The 16,243-nt window shown below is 47.5% G+C and overlaps 1 protein-coding gene across 8 annotated transcripts in view; it reads right to left on the bottom strand.

The window, feature by feature from the left end:
- The window catches only part of KIF1B (kinesin family member 1B), a 176,229-nt gene extending 165,953 nt beyond the window's left edge, over nt 1–10,276 (bottom strand). For 5 of the 8 annotated variants that reach the window (XM_073007848.1, XM_007980610.3, XM_007980607.3 and 2 more), the window contains exon 1: nt 9,944–10,275. The gene's annotated coding sequence lies outside the window, so the exon portion shown is untranslated. Of the gene's footprint in view, nt 1–9,943 lie in introns of all 8 variants that reach the window. The other 3 variants (XM_073007847.1, XM_007980611.3, XM_007980614.3) reach the window with 3 other exon arrangements.
- Nucleotides 10,277–16,243: the final 5,967 nt, after the last annotated feature.

Raw genomic sequence — 16,243 nt, forward strand, 5'->3', positions numbered from 1 at the left:
AGAATGAATAGGTACCCCAAAATAAATTTTTGTAGCTAGAGATCTCCTTTTGAGATGCTATGATGAAGTCCTCCTTATATCACATTTTGTGTCTCTTAGTCCAATACTTCCCATGAAGACCAAGCAGATTTTCGGACCAAACACTGTGCTGCTGACAATGGATATACTGATAAAATGGCCCCCCACATTTTAAGAATTGGTGTGTGTGCGTGTGTGTCTGTGTGTAGTCACTATTTATTCTTGATTTTTGACTCTATGGATAAAAGTTAACCATGGGCCATGCTGTGGAAGTTCAAAATGAATCATATATTAGAAAAGCAGGCCAGGTGCGATAGCTCATGCCTGTAATCCCAGTCCTTTGGGAGGCTGAAGTGGATGGATCATTTGAGGTCAGGAGTTTGAGACCAGCCTGGCCAACATGCTGAAATCCCGTCTCTGCTAAAAATACAAAAATCAGCTGGGCGAGGTGGCACATGCCTGTAATCCCAGCTACTCAGAAGGCTGAGGCAGGAGAATTGCTTGAACCTCGGAGGTGGAGGTTGCAGTGAGCCAAGATCGCACCATTACACTCCAGCCTGAGAGACAGAGAGAGCCTCCATCTCAAAAAAAAAAAAAAAAAAAAAAAAACAATCTTCTTTCTGTATTCTAACCCAATCCAAGGATCAGGCTATACAAGAATAGTCTCCTGACACATCAGATTTTCTTTTTTTTTTTTTTTTTTTTTTTTTTTTGAGACGGAGTCTCGCTCTGTCGCCCAGGCTGGAGTGCAGTGGCCGGATCTCAGCTCACTGCAAGCTCCGCTTCCTGGGTTTACGCCATTCTCCTGCCTCAGCCTCCCAAGTAGCTGGGACTACAGGCGCCACCACCTCGCCCGGCTAGTTTTTTGTATTATTTTTAGTAGACACGGGGTTTCACCGTGTTAGCCAGGATGGTCTTGATCTCCTGACCTCGTGATCCGCCCGTCTCGGCCTCCCAAAGTGCTGGGATTACAGGCTTGAGCCACCGCGCCCGGCCCAACACATCAGATTTTCAATCTCCAATATGGCTAAACAGGCTCAATCACGCTCCCCAAATGTTTTAACTACTATCTGGCCAGGCACAGTGGCTCATGCCTGTAATCTCAGCACTTTGGGAGGCCGAGGCAGGTGGATCACTTGAGGTCAGGAGTTCGAGACCATCCTGGCCAATATGATGAAATTCCATCTCTACTAAAAGTACAAAAATTAGCTAGGCTTGGTGACAGGCAGCTGTAATCCCAGCTACTCAGAAAGCTGAGGCAGGAGAATCGCTTGAACCTGGAAGGTAGAGGTTGCAGTAAACCAAGATGGTACCACTGCACTACAGCCTGGGCGACAAGAGTGAAACTCCATCTCAAAAAAGAAAAAAAGAAAGAAAGAAAAGGGGTCTCACTTTTTCACTGCCCAGGTTGGAGTGCAGTGTTGTGATCGTAGCTCATGGCAGCCTCAAACTCCATGGTTCAAGCAACCCTCCCACCTCAGCCTCAGGAGTAGCTGCATGCTACAGGCATGCATCACTGCCCTGTTTATTTTTTACTTATTTTTTAAAGGTATTTGAAAAACATTTATTTCTTTTACTTACAGAAGCTATTGAAAACATTTAGTACATATCTATCTATCTTATATCTATCTATCTATCTATCTATCTATCTATCTATCTATTTATTGAGACAGGGTCTCACTCTGTTGCCCAGGCTGGAACACAGTAGAACAATTACAGTTCACTGCAGCCTCTATCTATCTATCTATCTATCTATCTATCTATCTGTTTATTGAGACGGGGTCTCACTCTGTTGCCCAGGCTGGAATACAGTGGAACAATCACAGTTCACTGCAGCCTCAATCTCCCAGGCTCAAGCAAGCCTCCTCCTTCAGCTTCTGGAGTTATTAGGACTACAGGCACATGCCACCACTGTTTTTGAGATGGAGTTTCATTCTTGTTGCCCAGGCTGGAGTGCAATGGCTCGTGATCTGGACTGACCACAACCTCTGCCTCCCAGGTTCAAATGATTCTCCTGCCTCAGCCTCCCGAGTAGCTGGGATTACAGGCATGTGCCACCACACCCAGCTAATTTTGTATTTTTAGTAGAGATGGAGTTTCTCCATGTTGGTCAGGCTGGTCTCGAACTCCTGACCTCAGGTGATCCACCTGCCTCAGCCTCCCAAAGTGCTGGGATTATAGGCATGAGCCACCGCACCCAGTCACCGAATTTATTTTTAATAGAGGTGAGATCTTGCTTCACTGCCCAAGCTCATCTCGAACTACTAGGCGCAAGTGATCCTCTCATCTCGGCCTCCCAAAGTGCTGGGATTACAGGTGTGAGCCACTGTCCCCAGCCCTAGTACGTATCTCTTTACTTTTTATTTTTAAGATGGAGTCTTGCTCTTGTTGCCCAGGCTGGAGTGCAATGGCACGATCTCGGCTCACTGCAACTGCCACCTCCCAGGTTCAAGTGATTCTCCTGCCTCAGTCTCCCGAGTAGCTGGGATTACAGGCATGCACCACCAAACCCAGCTAATTTTGTATTTTTAGTAGAAACGGGGTTTCTCCATGTTGATCAGGCTGGTCTCAAACTCCTAACCTCAGTGATGCACCAGCCTCAGCCTCCATAAGTGCTGGGATTACAGGTGTGAGCCACCACACCCGGCCGTACATATCTCTTTATATCAGAATGTTTATAACAACTTTCTCTTAGAACGCTTTCTCTTTAGAATTTAATACTAAGAAAAAATGTTTCTCTTGACAAACTATTAGGCTTTCATTTACCAGAATGAAAATTGTACAATTTATCTTTCCCTTTTTGCATTAAATTCCATGCTTCCAAATTAAATTACAATAACCACATTAGCCTAGGCAAACTATACATTTACTTTTTCTTGTTACATAAATTTTTACTTCTTATTTATATTTTAATAGCTTCACTGTATATATTTGTGGTAAGCTGCTCAAATCCTTTCTAGAAGTAGTAACTGATATAAATTATAAATAAATAAAAACTTCCTGTAACAGCCTATTCTGCTATATTTAACACTGTAAATATGTCGTGTAGTCAAAGTTCTAGTTCCTAAAAACAAATAAAACCAAACAACAGAGCAAGCTTTTAAAAGTTACACAAAGATCGCATGGGCATCGTGGTTCATGCCTGTAATCCCAGCACTTTGGGAGGCCAAAGCTGATGGATCACTTGAGGTCAGGAGTTCGAGACCAGTCTGGCCAACATGTGAAACCCCATCTCTACTAAAAATACAAAAATTAGCTGGGTGTGGTGGCACATGCCTATAATCCCAGCTACCCAGGAGGTTGAGGCAGGAGAATCAACTGAACCAGGGAGATGAAGGTTGCAGTGAGCCGAGGTCACACCACTGCACTCCAGCCTGGACAACAGAGCGAGACTCTGCCTCAAAAAAAAAAAAAGTTGCACAAAGATTTGTGTTGAACGTATTTAATAGCCATGCGAGTGGCCAGAAAAACAGCAGGTTCAGAAGACTGAAACCAGCCCACAGAGTAGCCAAACGTTCAAGGAAGGAAAAAATGAAATGAGTAACATACTTAGTACTGCAAAAGTGTGAAGTGTGCCTCCTGGTTTCGGCAATAAAGGATGGAAACCAGAGCAAGGGCAATATCCATGAAGTGGGGGGCAGGAGGGGACACTGAAGCCAGTCTGTAGTGGGTTGGCGTGGAAGTGGGAAATGCCAGTATCCATAATACTGTCAGAGCCGAGCTACGATGAGCAGGAGACAGCAAATAGGAATGAAGGATTTTACTGGAAGGAACAGAAACAAAGGAGGGCTTTTCCTCCCCCCAGCCCTTTATTTATATTGGAAAGACTGCACGTGTCTATACTTTATTCAATAGCTATTTACTGGGTGCCTACAATGCAACAGGCTGTTCCTGGGAAAAATAATCAGCGAACAAAAAAGATAAACCTCCTTGCTATGGAGGAATGTACATTCTAGTAGGGAAAGGGAGGACATTAAAAACAATAAATCCCTATAGAGAATCAGGAATGTAATCAGCATGATGGAGGAGTACAGCAAAGTCGGGGGGATCAAGAGTGTGGTGGGAAGGAGTGCTGTGTAGGTGCATAAATGAGGTCAGGGTGGGCCTGCTGACGTGCTGAGATTTAAGCAGACTTGAAAGAAGTGAAGGAGTTAGCCAAGCAGATCTCAGGGAAAAAGTATTCCAGGCAGAAGAAAGAGTAAGAGCAGCCGGGTGCGGTGGCTCACACCTGTAATCTCAGCACTCTGGAAAGCTGAGGCAGGCAGATCACCTGAGGCCAGAAGTTCGAGACCAGCCTGGCCAACATGGTGAAACGCCGCCTCTACTAAAAACACAAAATTAGCCAAGTGTGGTGGCAGGTGCCTACCATCCCAGTTGCTCAGGAGGCTGAGGCAGGAGAATTGCTTGAACCCAGGAGGCGGAGGTTGCGGTAAGCCGAGATGGCACCTCTGCACCCCAGCCTGGGAGACCCAGCAAGACTCTATCTCAAAAAAAAAGAAAAAGAAAAAGGAAGAGTAAGAGCAAGAGCCCTATGGTAGGACTGTGCCTGATGTGCTCAAGAACAGTGGAAAAGGCCGGGCACAATGGCTCACGCCTGTATTCCCAACATTTTGGAAGGCCGAGGCAGGCGGATCACCTGAGGTCAGGAGTTTGGGAGCGGCCTGGCTAACACGGTGAAACCCCGTCTCTACTAAAAAAAATCCAAAAATTAGCCGGGCGCGGTGGCGGGCGCCTGTAGTCCCAGCTACTCAGGAGGCTGAGGTAGGAGAATGGCGTGAACTCGAGAGGCGGAGCTTGTAGCGAGCTGAGATCCGGCCACTGCACTCTAGCCTGGGGGACAGAGCGAGACTCTGTCTCAAAAAAAAAAAAAGAAAAAAGAAAGAATAAAAACTGCAAGCAATGCAACCCAGAGGTTGTAGTATAGAAAAGGAAGTAAAAGTAGTAAAATCTGGAAGAGACTGATGCATTAGGAGACTTAGGGTGGGAGAACACGCATAAAGTGATTAGAAAGTGAAAGCTATCAATTATCACAGTTTAAGACTTGAAGGTAAATTTGAGACCTTAACATGATGACAAGTTAAAAGATGTGGCCATAATACTAAACAAGTGGAACACAATGAAGCCAATGTTTGCTTGAGCTGAATTCAAGAAATTTTACAGTTAAGGGTAGTTACAAAGCAAATTCAGCATAGTGGCTACTTACTAATACTGAAGATCTTGGGGAAGTCGGTTGGCCTGTTTTATTTTCATTGTAAAATGGGAATAATAATAGTATCTACTTCATACGGCTGCTATTAGGATTAAATTAGTTAATAAATGTAAAGTGCTTAGAAAAAAGCCTGGCACACAGAAAGTGTTCAATATGAGTAAGCAAGCTATTTTATCACTATTGTTGTGTCTGTTATTGTTTATACAGTCATTGACATCTGCCAAGATGATGTCAAAAATCTGGATGAAAGAGAGAACTCAGTCAACAACACAGGAATCAAAAAGAGCAATGGGGCTGGGCACAGTGGCTCATGCCTATAATCCCACCACTTTGGAAGGCTGAGGTGGATCACTTGAGCTCAGGAGTTCAAGACCAGGCTGGGCAATATAGTAAGACCTCCATCTCTACAAAAATTTAAAAATTAGCTGGGCATAGTAGCGCATGCCTGTAGTCCCAGCTACTCGGGAGTCTGAGACAGGAGGATCACCTGAGCCCAGGAGGTCAAGGCTGCAGTGAGCCATGACTGAGCCACTGCACTCCAGCAATACAGTAAGACCCTGTCTCAAGGGGAAAAAAAAAAGGGCATTGGTAGAGGATAGTATGGTTGAATTATATGCTTCGGTATAAACAATGTGATATTCCATATAAAAAATATTTTAAAATCCATCAAACATTTACAATCGTGTAACTTAAAACACATATACCAAAAAACCACAAGACAATCGTTAAGTACTAAGTATTCGATAATAACTACAATATTATGTATATACAACATTACAAAGAATTTTGAAAATGCTCTGACTAGAAATCACGGAAACCGTATCAGGACACTAAATTGTATGAAAATGAAAAGGAGTTGGAGTTAACTTTATCTCACCGTTTCTATATACAAATGGTAGCCCGAGCACGGTGGCTCACGCCTGTAATCCCAACACTTTGGGAGGCAGAGGCAGGTGGATCACAAGGTCAGGAGTTCAAGATCAGCCTGGCCAATACTGTGAAACCCCATCTCTACTAAAAATACAAAAATTAGCTGGGCGTGTTGGTACACACATGTAGTCCCAGCTGCTCAGGAGGCTGAGTCAGGAGAATCGCTTGAACCCAGGAGGTGGAGGTTGCAGTGAGTCAAGATGGCACCATGGCACTCCAGCTTGGGCGACAGAGCAAGACTCCATCCCCCCCGCAAAAAAAAAAAAGGCAGGGTGCAGTGGCTCATGCCTGTAATCCTAGCACTTTGGGAGGCCGAGGCAGGCGGATCACAAGGTCAGGAGTTCGAGACCTGCCTGGCCAACATGGTGAAACCCCATCTGTACAAAAAATACAAAAATTAGCTGGGCATGGTGGCGGGTGCCTGTAATCCCAGCTACTCGGGAGGCTGAGGCAGGAGAATCATTTGAACCCGGGAGGCGGAGGTTGCAGTGGGCTGAGATCATGCCATTGCACTCCAGCCTGGGCAACCGGGCAAGACTCTGTGTTTGAAAAAAAAAAAAAAAAAAAGGAAAGAAATGGTAAAGTGTGAGTTCCTTGAAGGTAATGAACTAAATCTCTACATGCACCCTCAGTTAATGGGTAATGCCTACAGTAAAAGAGCATCAATGAATCAGTGGCCCACTAACCAAACAGTTCAACTCCGAGAAGTCCAAGGCATCTTTTTATTTTTAGCAAGCAAGGTCTGAGCCCAGAGTGAAGTGCAATGGCACTGTCATAGCTCACTGTAATCTCAAACTCAAGCCATCCTCCCAACTCAGCCCCCGAGGCACTAGGACTACAAACACACACCACCCACACCCAGCCCTTTTTTTTTTTTGGTAGAGGTGGGGGTCCTGCTCTGTTGTCCAAGGCTTGTCTCAAACTCTTGATGTGAAGCAATCCTCCCGCCTCAGCCTCCCAAAGCACTGGGATTACAGATGTGAGCCACTGCAGCCGGCCTAAGACACCTTTTGCAGGTTTTTCCTACCACAGTCACTTCTGTTTAATTTCACTTCTACCCTGATAAGCTGCATAAAAAAAGTTCAAGAAGTGTGTATATTTATTCACACTCTTTCATGGAATCCAGATATTCACCAGTATCTATTCAAACGAGGCCATCTTTCAAAGAGAAATACATGAAATAGACATAAAATATCTTTAACTTTAGAGCATTATGAAATTATATCATGTTAGTTTACAAGACCAAAAGGATATGCTTCCTCCTGGAAAAGATCTACTATGATTAGCAGCGTGGGAAGGGGATTACAAACAGGAAGGCAGGGGGCCCATTGTCCTTTACTTTGTACCCAGGACAAGACCACAGTGGGAAAATGGGCTAAAAAGCTTTGGCCTTAAGAAAGACTCCATTGGCAGACTTTCTTGGACACTTATTCCCTGCACAAAATCAAAATGGGAAAGAAGAAAGAGAGAAAAAAGGAAAAGTGCATTCATATCTGGTCTTGAAAAGGAAAAACAGTCTGTTCTAAGCCTTAAAAGCTGTACTTAATTGGATACATTTTGGAAAAACGCTCATCAGAGCAGAGCTACACATACTCATAAAATCTAGCCTCCGTATCAGATTCACAATCAGGTCTGATTTTACCAAATGCTGAACTTATTGTTAATCAAAAATGTTCAGCTCTTTATACTAATAAAGTAACTCGAAAAATTAAAAACTTCGAAATATTTCATATATATGTGTGTATATATATAAATATATATACATATGTGTGTGTGAAAATATATATATACATATATATGTGTGTATATATATATTTTTTGAGCCAGGGTCTTGCTGTTGCCCAGGCTGGCCTCAAACAATCCTCCCACCTCAGCCTCCCAAATAGCTGGGAATACAGGCATGAGCCACCATACCCAGGTATTTATTTATTCATTTATTTTTGTAGAAACAGAGTCCCACTGTGTTATCCAGGGTGGTCTCGAACTCCTGAGCTCAAGGAATCCTCCTGTCTCAGCCTCCCAAAGTGTTGGGATTACAAGGCATGAGCCACCGCACCCAGCCCAAAATTTTTTACATAGCTCAACCTGAGAAGTTATGAGAATTTATTAACAAGTTGAACTTGAATGAAAGCAAAGGCCACAAAGAAGAAAGCAGGCATGCCATCTCTCCAGGTCCTGTCCACATCTAGGATGTAGGAAAGAACAGATCTACAGACTCATGCTGAACCCAGTTATTGATCGTCTCCAGACCTGCTTTACAATACCAACAACCTATGTGCAATTCTCATATTCCACCCTCAAACGGTACATTCACAGCTCCACTTGCTCTATAATCCAACAACCATACCAACTTAATCAGAAAACACCACCTCACTTCTTAGAGGAACACAAGAACAAGATTTTGTTATGACTAAACTCAGGAGACAAAATGCCAGCCTTTAAATAAAATATCCACCATGATATTACCTCTTAAGAGTTATTCAGATCTCATCAGCACACTTTCATCAGACTCAGACAGGCACATCATGACACAAAGCGGAATGTTCAATGGTGGCAGAACAGCTGCCCGGAGCAGTAAGAGATATGAGCAAGGGATATGTTGACAATCTAATTTCAGCTACCTCGAGATTCCACAAAGATGACAGCCTGCATCCTCAGAAATGCCGTCACTAGCCTCGCCCGCTATCAGAATACTCTGGTTTACTTCTTCTGTGCAAGTTGAGCGACTCTGAAAATCTATCCATCCAATGCTCTATGGCTACTCGAGGTCTCCATACTGACACAGCGACCTCAGCAATCCTCAGATCGGCCTATGCACATGGAAAGCATCAGCGGGCCTTCCACAGCCCCCGCACTGGACGCAGAAGATGAATAGAGAAACACGGAATTTCACCCCAACGAGAATGGAATCTTGAGGGCAGTTTACCTTGGAAGCTAATTTAGCAATCAAGGGGGAAAAAAAAGTGATCTGGAAGCTCCATTCTGGCGTTAGGGGCGGGAATGTTTTGTGCTGCACGAACAATGACTAGCTTGCTCAAGCAGCCTCCCAACCCCCACAGCTTGGCTTCTGGTCTGGCTAGTCACCCTGAAAGCTGCCAGGGCTGTCACTCGGTGCCTTCCAGCAACTGGACTTGGCTCCTAAAGGATTTGTCAGCTCATCCTCCCAATATGGCTGCCCGAGTAATCCCAATCGGCTGAATGCCGAGACCACACCAGCCTTCCTCACACCCGGCCAGCATCCAACAAGCCCCCTCCCTTCCCATCGCACCCCTCTTTCCAGGCCTCCAGCCCTCGGCTCCCCCAGCGCCAAGCGATTACCTTTCCTATCTCCATCTGGCAAAAGGGCATAGCCACATTCCCAGCCGAAGCCCGATGCCCACCATAAAGGGGGAAAGGGGAGAGGGGAAATGAGAAACGATGGCTTCAAACGGAGCAGAGCCGTCCCCCTGGGCTGCAACGTGCGCGGAGCCCAGAGAAGGGCCAGGCAGCGGCGGATCTGGCGAGCGCTAGACACAGCCGGGGCCTGGCAGCGCGGGGGAAACGGAGGGCCGGTGCGGGGCACTGCGTGGGCCCCCGCCGGCCGCTGGACGCCAGCCCGGGACTCGCGGCTGGCCTAGGGAGGGGTCCCCTCCCCCGAGGACGAGGCTCCCGCACCCGGCGCCCGCCCCGCGCTACCTCCCCTCAGACCCCGCCCGGACCCCGGCCCCGCCGCTCCTACCCGCGGGAGCAGCCCCCTCCCCGCCCCGGCGGCCGCGGCGTCAACCGCTGCCCGCCCCGCCGCCTTACCTCAGCCGCGCTGCAGACCGACGGGCGGACCGGATCAACAGGAGCCGCGGCGCGCGGCGGCGCGGGGAGCCGGGCACCGACGCACCTCAGCGCGAGCAGCTGCCGCCGCGAGCCGCAGGGCGCCGCTCCGCAGCCCCATCACGCAGCAGCCCGGCACCGCATTGAGGTGGGAGGTGGGCGGCGGGCAGGAGTGCGCGAGGGCGGGAGGCCAGGGCGCGGCGACGGCCGGCGGTGACGGCTGCGGAGGACGGGGAGCGGCTCCGACGCGCGCGGGCGCCTCCCAGGACCGCTGCCGTCAGACTGCCCCGCGTAGGTCCTAGCGAAACTCCGCCCGCAGTCGCCGGCGCGGGACACCGCCCCGAGCGGGGCGGCTGCGCGTCACCTCGGCCCGCCCCGGCGCCCGCGACGGACGCGGGCGGTGACCAATCAAAGCACAGAGCTCGGGGCGGCCAGCCAATCGCAGGAGGAGCCGGGGAGCGGGGCTTCTGCGGGGGGGCTGCAGGGACACCGAGCGCCCTCTGATGGCCCTGGGACCGGCGCGGTGAGGGGGTGCGGGGTTGGCCAAAGCCGGAGCCCGGAGTTCCCTCCCGGGTGGCCCCCAAGGGCGTTCGTCGGCATCAGCCGCCCCCAGCCACCCCGTTAATCCGCCTTGTACGGGGACAAAAGATTGAGTGGAGCGGGGCGGGGCCCAGGGGTCCTGACGCCCGCAGAGGAGCTGGGATCAACCTGGGAGGCGCCGAGAGTGGAGTCATTGTCCGTCGGAAAACATCGCGCAGGCGGAACCGGCCGAACGCGGCGCGGTGGAAGCGGAACCCCGCGAAGGGATGAGCGCATCCCGCGGGAAGCTGCCTGGCCTATTCTTACCGAACCCGAGCACAACACCTCCCACGCGCCACCTCGGGAGAGAAGGCGGAATGAGTAATGGAAAAGCATGACTTGGGGTGGGCATTCCACTTGTCTCCTTGGGAGACCGCGGAAGGGCTGTGAGGAGAGGAACAAGCGCTTCGCACTGTCCCTGAGTTAATGAGCCCAGCCCCCTTCTGGGAGATGCCCTTGAAGGAGGGAGAGTGGAAATCAGAAACCCGGAGGACACAAAAGCAGAGCGGTGATTTTTTTTAAAATCAGATTTAGGTTCAGCTCGAAAGAAAAATCTCACTGTTCAGAAACAATTCAATTCAGTACTTAATAAAATATAATCTTCAGTGATAATATATTAAATTATCAGGCCCAGGCCGAGCACTGTTACTTTATAAGGTTGTGAAATTATTTTTTATTTGCTAGCAGACATTGAAAGTAAAATCACATTTCTTCCCTGGAATTAAATACAGTATTATTGTGAGTAAAAGGTATTATGTACAAGCATATGCACTAAAACATCGAAATTGATTTTCTACACTAATAATTCTGGAAAATCTCCACCACCACTCAAGTCCTCAGACTCTTCATCCGCTTTTATTAATCACTTCTCATTTTATTTAGAATTTAAACTCCACCTGCCGGCAAAAGGATTTGGCATAGCTTACACTAAAGCATACAGCAGTGAAATCGTATAGGATTAAAATAGGTGTAAAATTCATAATAATGAAAGAAACATGAGACTATTTTAAAAGCTGTTTGAATAAGAGGCATGCCCAGAAATAAATTTTGTTTTGTTTTGTTTTGAGACGGAGTTTTACTCTCACCCTGGCTGAGCGCAGTGGCACGATCTCAAATCACTGCAACCTCCGCCTCCTGGGTTCAAGCGATTCTCCTGCCTCAGCCTCCTGAGTAGCTGGGATTACAGGCATCCGCCACCACGCCTGGCTAATTTTTGTATTTTTCGTAGAAACAGGGTTTCACCATGTTGGTCAGGTTGATCTTGAACTCCTGACCTCAGGTGATCCACCCGTCTCAGCCTCCCAAAGTGCTGGGATTACAGGCATGAGACACCTCGCCCAGCCAGAAAAATAATATTTTTAAAAACCAGAGTCAAGGAAATAAATATGTTACCACTGAGCACAGAACTCAGCTCTTAGCTTCCTGAAGGCTAAGGGTAAAATGAAACTATATAGGTTAATAAACAGGAACTCATCAATTCAATAGTAGACACCACTTCATCCTAGCATGGACCTCCTTGCATAAGTACTATGATGAGCACCATGGAGAGTTACGAAAACCTGGTTGGCTATATTGTTTCAGCTCTCAGTGTAGCACAATCTAAAAAGAATCTAAAACATAGTGAAGAACCGAGTGCAGTGCCTCACAACAGTAATCCCAGCACTTTGGGAGGCCGAGGCTGGCGGATCACTTGAGGTCAGGAGTTGGAGACCAGCCTGATCAACGTAACAAAACCCCGTCTCTACTAAAATACAAAAATTAGCCAGGAGTGGTGGGCACACACCTGTAATCCCAGCTACTTGGGAACCTGAGGCAGGAGAATCGCTAGAACCCGGGAGGTGGACAAGGCGGCAGTTGCAGTGACCTGAGATCGCACCACTGCACTCCAGCCTAGGAGATAGAGAGAGACTCAGTCTCAACAAAAAATTAAATTAAATTAAATTAAAACATAGTGAAGAGGGTGTGATAGTGATTGGCAGGAGAAGAAGCCAGCCAAAGGGCACAGAGAAGGGTCAAGAAAGGCAAAGAAGGCTGCTCCAGGATCCAAGGCCAAAAAGCCCACTCTGCATAAGCCTTTTGCCTCTCTGACAGAAGAAGTCACTCTGCCCAGCCAGTTTCTCAGATTACAAATTCTGTACAAAAGCATCTCTTTAAAATAACAAATAAATTACTAGAAATTTGAATGTAGCCATGATCTGGTAGGGCTGTCTCTGGAATGCAAGGATACAAGAACATGAGAAGGTCTAGCCATGTGGTGCGCTACCACACTCCCATCACAATCACAGTCACAACCAGGTTTCTGGATACAAAATCAATACACAAAAATCCGAGTTTTCCATTTTTATAAGAAGACATTGGGCCGGGCGCCGGTGGCTCACGCCTGTAATCCCTGCACTTTGGGAGGCCGAGGCGGGCGGATCACGAGGTCAGGAGATCGAGACCATCCTGGCTAACACGGTGAAACCCCGTCTCTACTAAAATACAAAAAATTAGCCGGGCACGGTGGCGGGCGCCTGTAGTCCCAGCTACTCGGGAGGCTGAGGCAGGAGAATGGCACGAACCCGGGAGCGGAGCTTGCAGTGAGCCGAGATGGTGCCACTGCACTCCAGCCTGGGCGACAGAGTGAAGACTCTGCCTCAAAAAAAAAAAAAAAAAAGAAGAAGACATTATTATTATTATTATTATTATTATTATTATTATTTTAAACAGGGTGTCACTCCATCACCCAGGCTGGAGTGCAGTGGTGTGATCACAGCTTACTACAACCTCAACCCTTGCCCCCTGGTTTAATCCATTGTCCCACTTCAGCCTCCAGAGTAGCTGGGACTATAGGCACATGCCACCACACCCAGCTAATTTTTCTATATTTTGTAGAGACGGCTGGTATCCAACCCCGGGACTCAAGTGATCCATCAACCTCAGCCTCCCAAAGTGCTGGGACTACAGGTGTGAGCCACTGAGCCTAGTCTTTATTGCTATTTTTAATGGGATCTGGGATTTTTTTGTTTGTTTGTTTGTTTGTTTTGAGGCAGAGTCTCGCTCTGTTGCCCAGGCTGGAGTGCAGTGGTGCAATCTCGGCTCACTGCAAGCTCCACCTCCTGGGTTCACACCATTCTCCTGCCTCGGCCTCCCGAGTAGCTGGGACTACAGGTGCCCGCCACCATGCCCGGCTAATTTTTTCTATTTTTTAGTACAGACGGGGTTTCACCGTGTTAGCCAGGATGATCTTGATCTCCTGACCTTGTGATCCGCCCGCCTCGGCCTCGCAGAGTGCTGGGATTACACGTGTGAGTCACCGCGCCCAGCCAATGGGATCTTTTTTTTTTTTTTTTTTTTTTTTTGAGACGGAGTCTCGCTCTGTCGCCCAGACTGGAGTGCAGTGGCCGGATCTCAGCTCACTGCAAGCTCCGCCTCCCAGGTTTACGCTATTCTCCCGCCTCAGCCTCCTGAGTAGCTGGGACTACAGGCGCCCGCCACCTCGCCGGGCTAGTTTTTTGTATTTTTTTTTTTTTTTTTTTTTTTTTTTTTTTGGAGACGGAGTCTTGCTCTGTCGCCCGGGCTGGAGTGCAGTGGCCGGATCTCAGCTCACTGCAAGCTCCGCCTCCTGGGTTTACGCCATTCTCCTGCCTCAGCCTCCCGAGTAGCTGGGACTACAGGCGCCCGCCACTTCGCCCGGCTAGTTTTTTTGTGTGTGTTTTTAGTAGAGACGGGGTTTCACCGTGTTAGCCAGGATGGTCTCGATCTCCTGACCTCGTGATCCGCCCATCTCGGCCTCCCAAAGTGCTGGGATTACAGGCTTGAGCCACCGCGCCCGGCCAGTTTTTTGTATTTTTTAGTAGAGACGGGGTTTCACCAGGTTAGCCAGGATGGTCTCGATCTCCTGACATCGTGATCCACCCGTCTCGGCCTCCCAAAGTGCTGGGATTACAGGCTTGAGCCACCGCGCCCGGCCCCAATGGGATCTTTTTAAAAAATCAAGTCTTCCTGGCCAGGTGTTGTGGCCCACGCCTGCAATCCCAGTACTTTGGGAGGCAGAGTAGGCTGATTGCTTGAGCCTAGGAGTCGTGAGACAAGCCTGGGCAACATAACGAGACCCTATCTCTACAAAAAGTACAAAAAAAATAAAAAAGTAGCCAGACGTGGTGGTATGCACCTGTAGTCCCAGCTGCTTGGGAGGCTGAGGTGGGAAGATCAATTGAGCCTGGAAGGTCAAGGCTACAGTGAGCTATGATTGCACCACTGCATCGAGCCTGAATGACAAAGTGAGATCCTGTCTCAAAAAAAAAAAAAAGAAAGAAAGAAAAAAGCAATAAAAACTATTTAATAGTTAAGAAAAAATGCACCTGTAATCCCAGCACTTTGGGAGGCCCAGGTAGGTGAATCACTTGAGGTCAGGAGTTCGAGACCAGCCTAGCAAACATGGTGAAACCCAGTCTCTACTAAAAGTACAAAAAATTAGCCAGGTGTAGTGGCGCATGCCTGTAATCCCAGCTGCTCAAGAGGCTGAGGCAGTAATCCCAGCTACTCTGGGAGGTGGAAGTTGCAGTGAGCTGAGATCCTGTCACTGCATTCCGCCTAGGCAAAAGAGATTCAGTCTCAAAAAGTGTAATAAATAAATGAGCAAGACCTATATGGGAAAAAGGTATGCAACTGTACTGAAACACATTAAAGAAGCCCTGAATAAATGGAGAAGTGTTCTTTATTGTGGGACAAGAAAAAAATAATAATAAAGATGTCAGGTCTAAGCAAGTTAATCTATAAACAATGTAATTCTAATCAAAATTTCAACATTTCAAATTTTCTATGGAATTTGACAAGGTGATGGTAAAATTTATATGATAAATATATTCCGTGTCCTTTTTTAAAAAAAAAAAAATCATATAACAAAGCTGCCCATGGCAATTTTGAAGAATGAGGTATAGGGACTTGCCCATAAGTAGGCAAGAGTCTCAGTGACATTGTACAGATTAGTGCTGTGTTGTATTGACAAGAATATAGAAATATAAAAATGGAATATCCTGGTTACTCAGGAGGCTGAGGTGGGAGAATTGCTTGAGCCCAGGAGTTCGAGGCTGCAGTGTGCAATGATCACGCCACTGCACTCCAACCTAGCAACAGAGCCAGACCTTGTCTCTAAAAAAATTGAACAGAAAAGAACAGAAGAGAGTTCAGAAACAGACCACATGGGTGAAGGATCATAACATATGACTGCATTGGCATTACAAATTAGCGTGGGGAAATGGAAAATATAAATGATAAGTAGCGCTGAAATGATTGCTTAACTACATGGTTAAAAAAAAAAAAAAGTCCTGGTTCGGTGTGGGGGCTCATGCCTGTAATTCCAGCACTTTGGGAAGCTGAGGCAGTAGAATCACTTGAGGGCAGTAGTTTGATACCTGGGCAACATGTTGAAACCCTGTCTCTACAAGAAATACAACAACAACAACAACAAATTAGCTGAGTGCGGTGGCATGCCTGCAGTCCCAGCTATTCAGGAGGCTGAGGCAGGAGGATCACCTTAACTCTGGGGGAGGCGGAGATTACAGTGAGCAGAGATGATGATACTATAGCCTGGGTGACAGAGTAAGACCCTGTCTCAAAATAAATAGATAAATAAATAGGCCAGGCTCGGTGGCTCACGCCTGTAATCCCAGCACTTTGGGAGGCTGAGGCGGGCAGATCACGAAGTCAGGAGATAGAGAC

Source organism: Chlorocebus sabaeus, chromosome 20 (assembly GCF_047675955.1).
Source record: "Chlorocebus sabaeus isolate Y175 chromosome 20, mChlSab1.0.hap1, whole genome shotgun sequence".
Classification (NCBI taxonomy): Eukaryota; Metazoa; Chordata; class Mammalia; order Primates; family Cercopithecidae; genus Chlorocebus; species Chlorocebus sabaeus.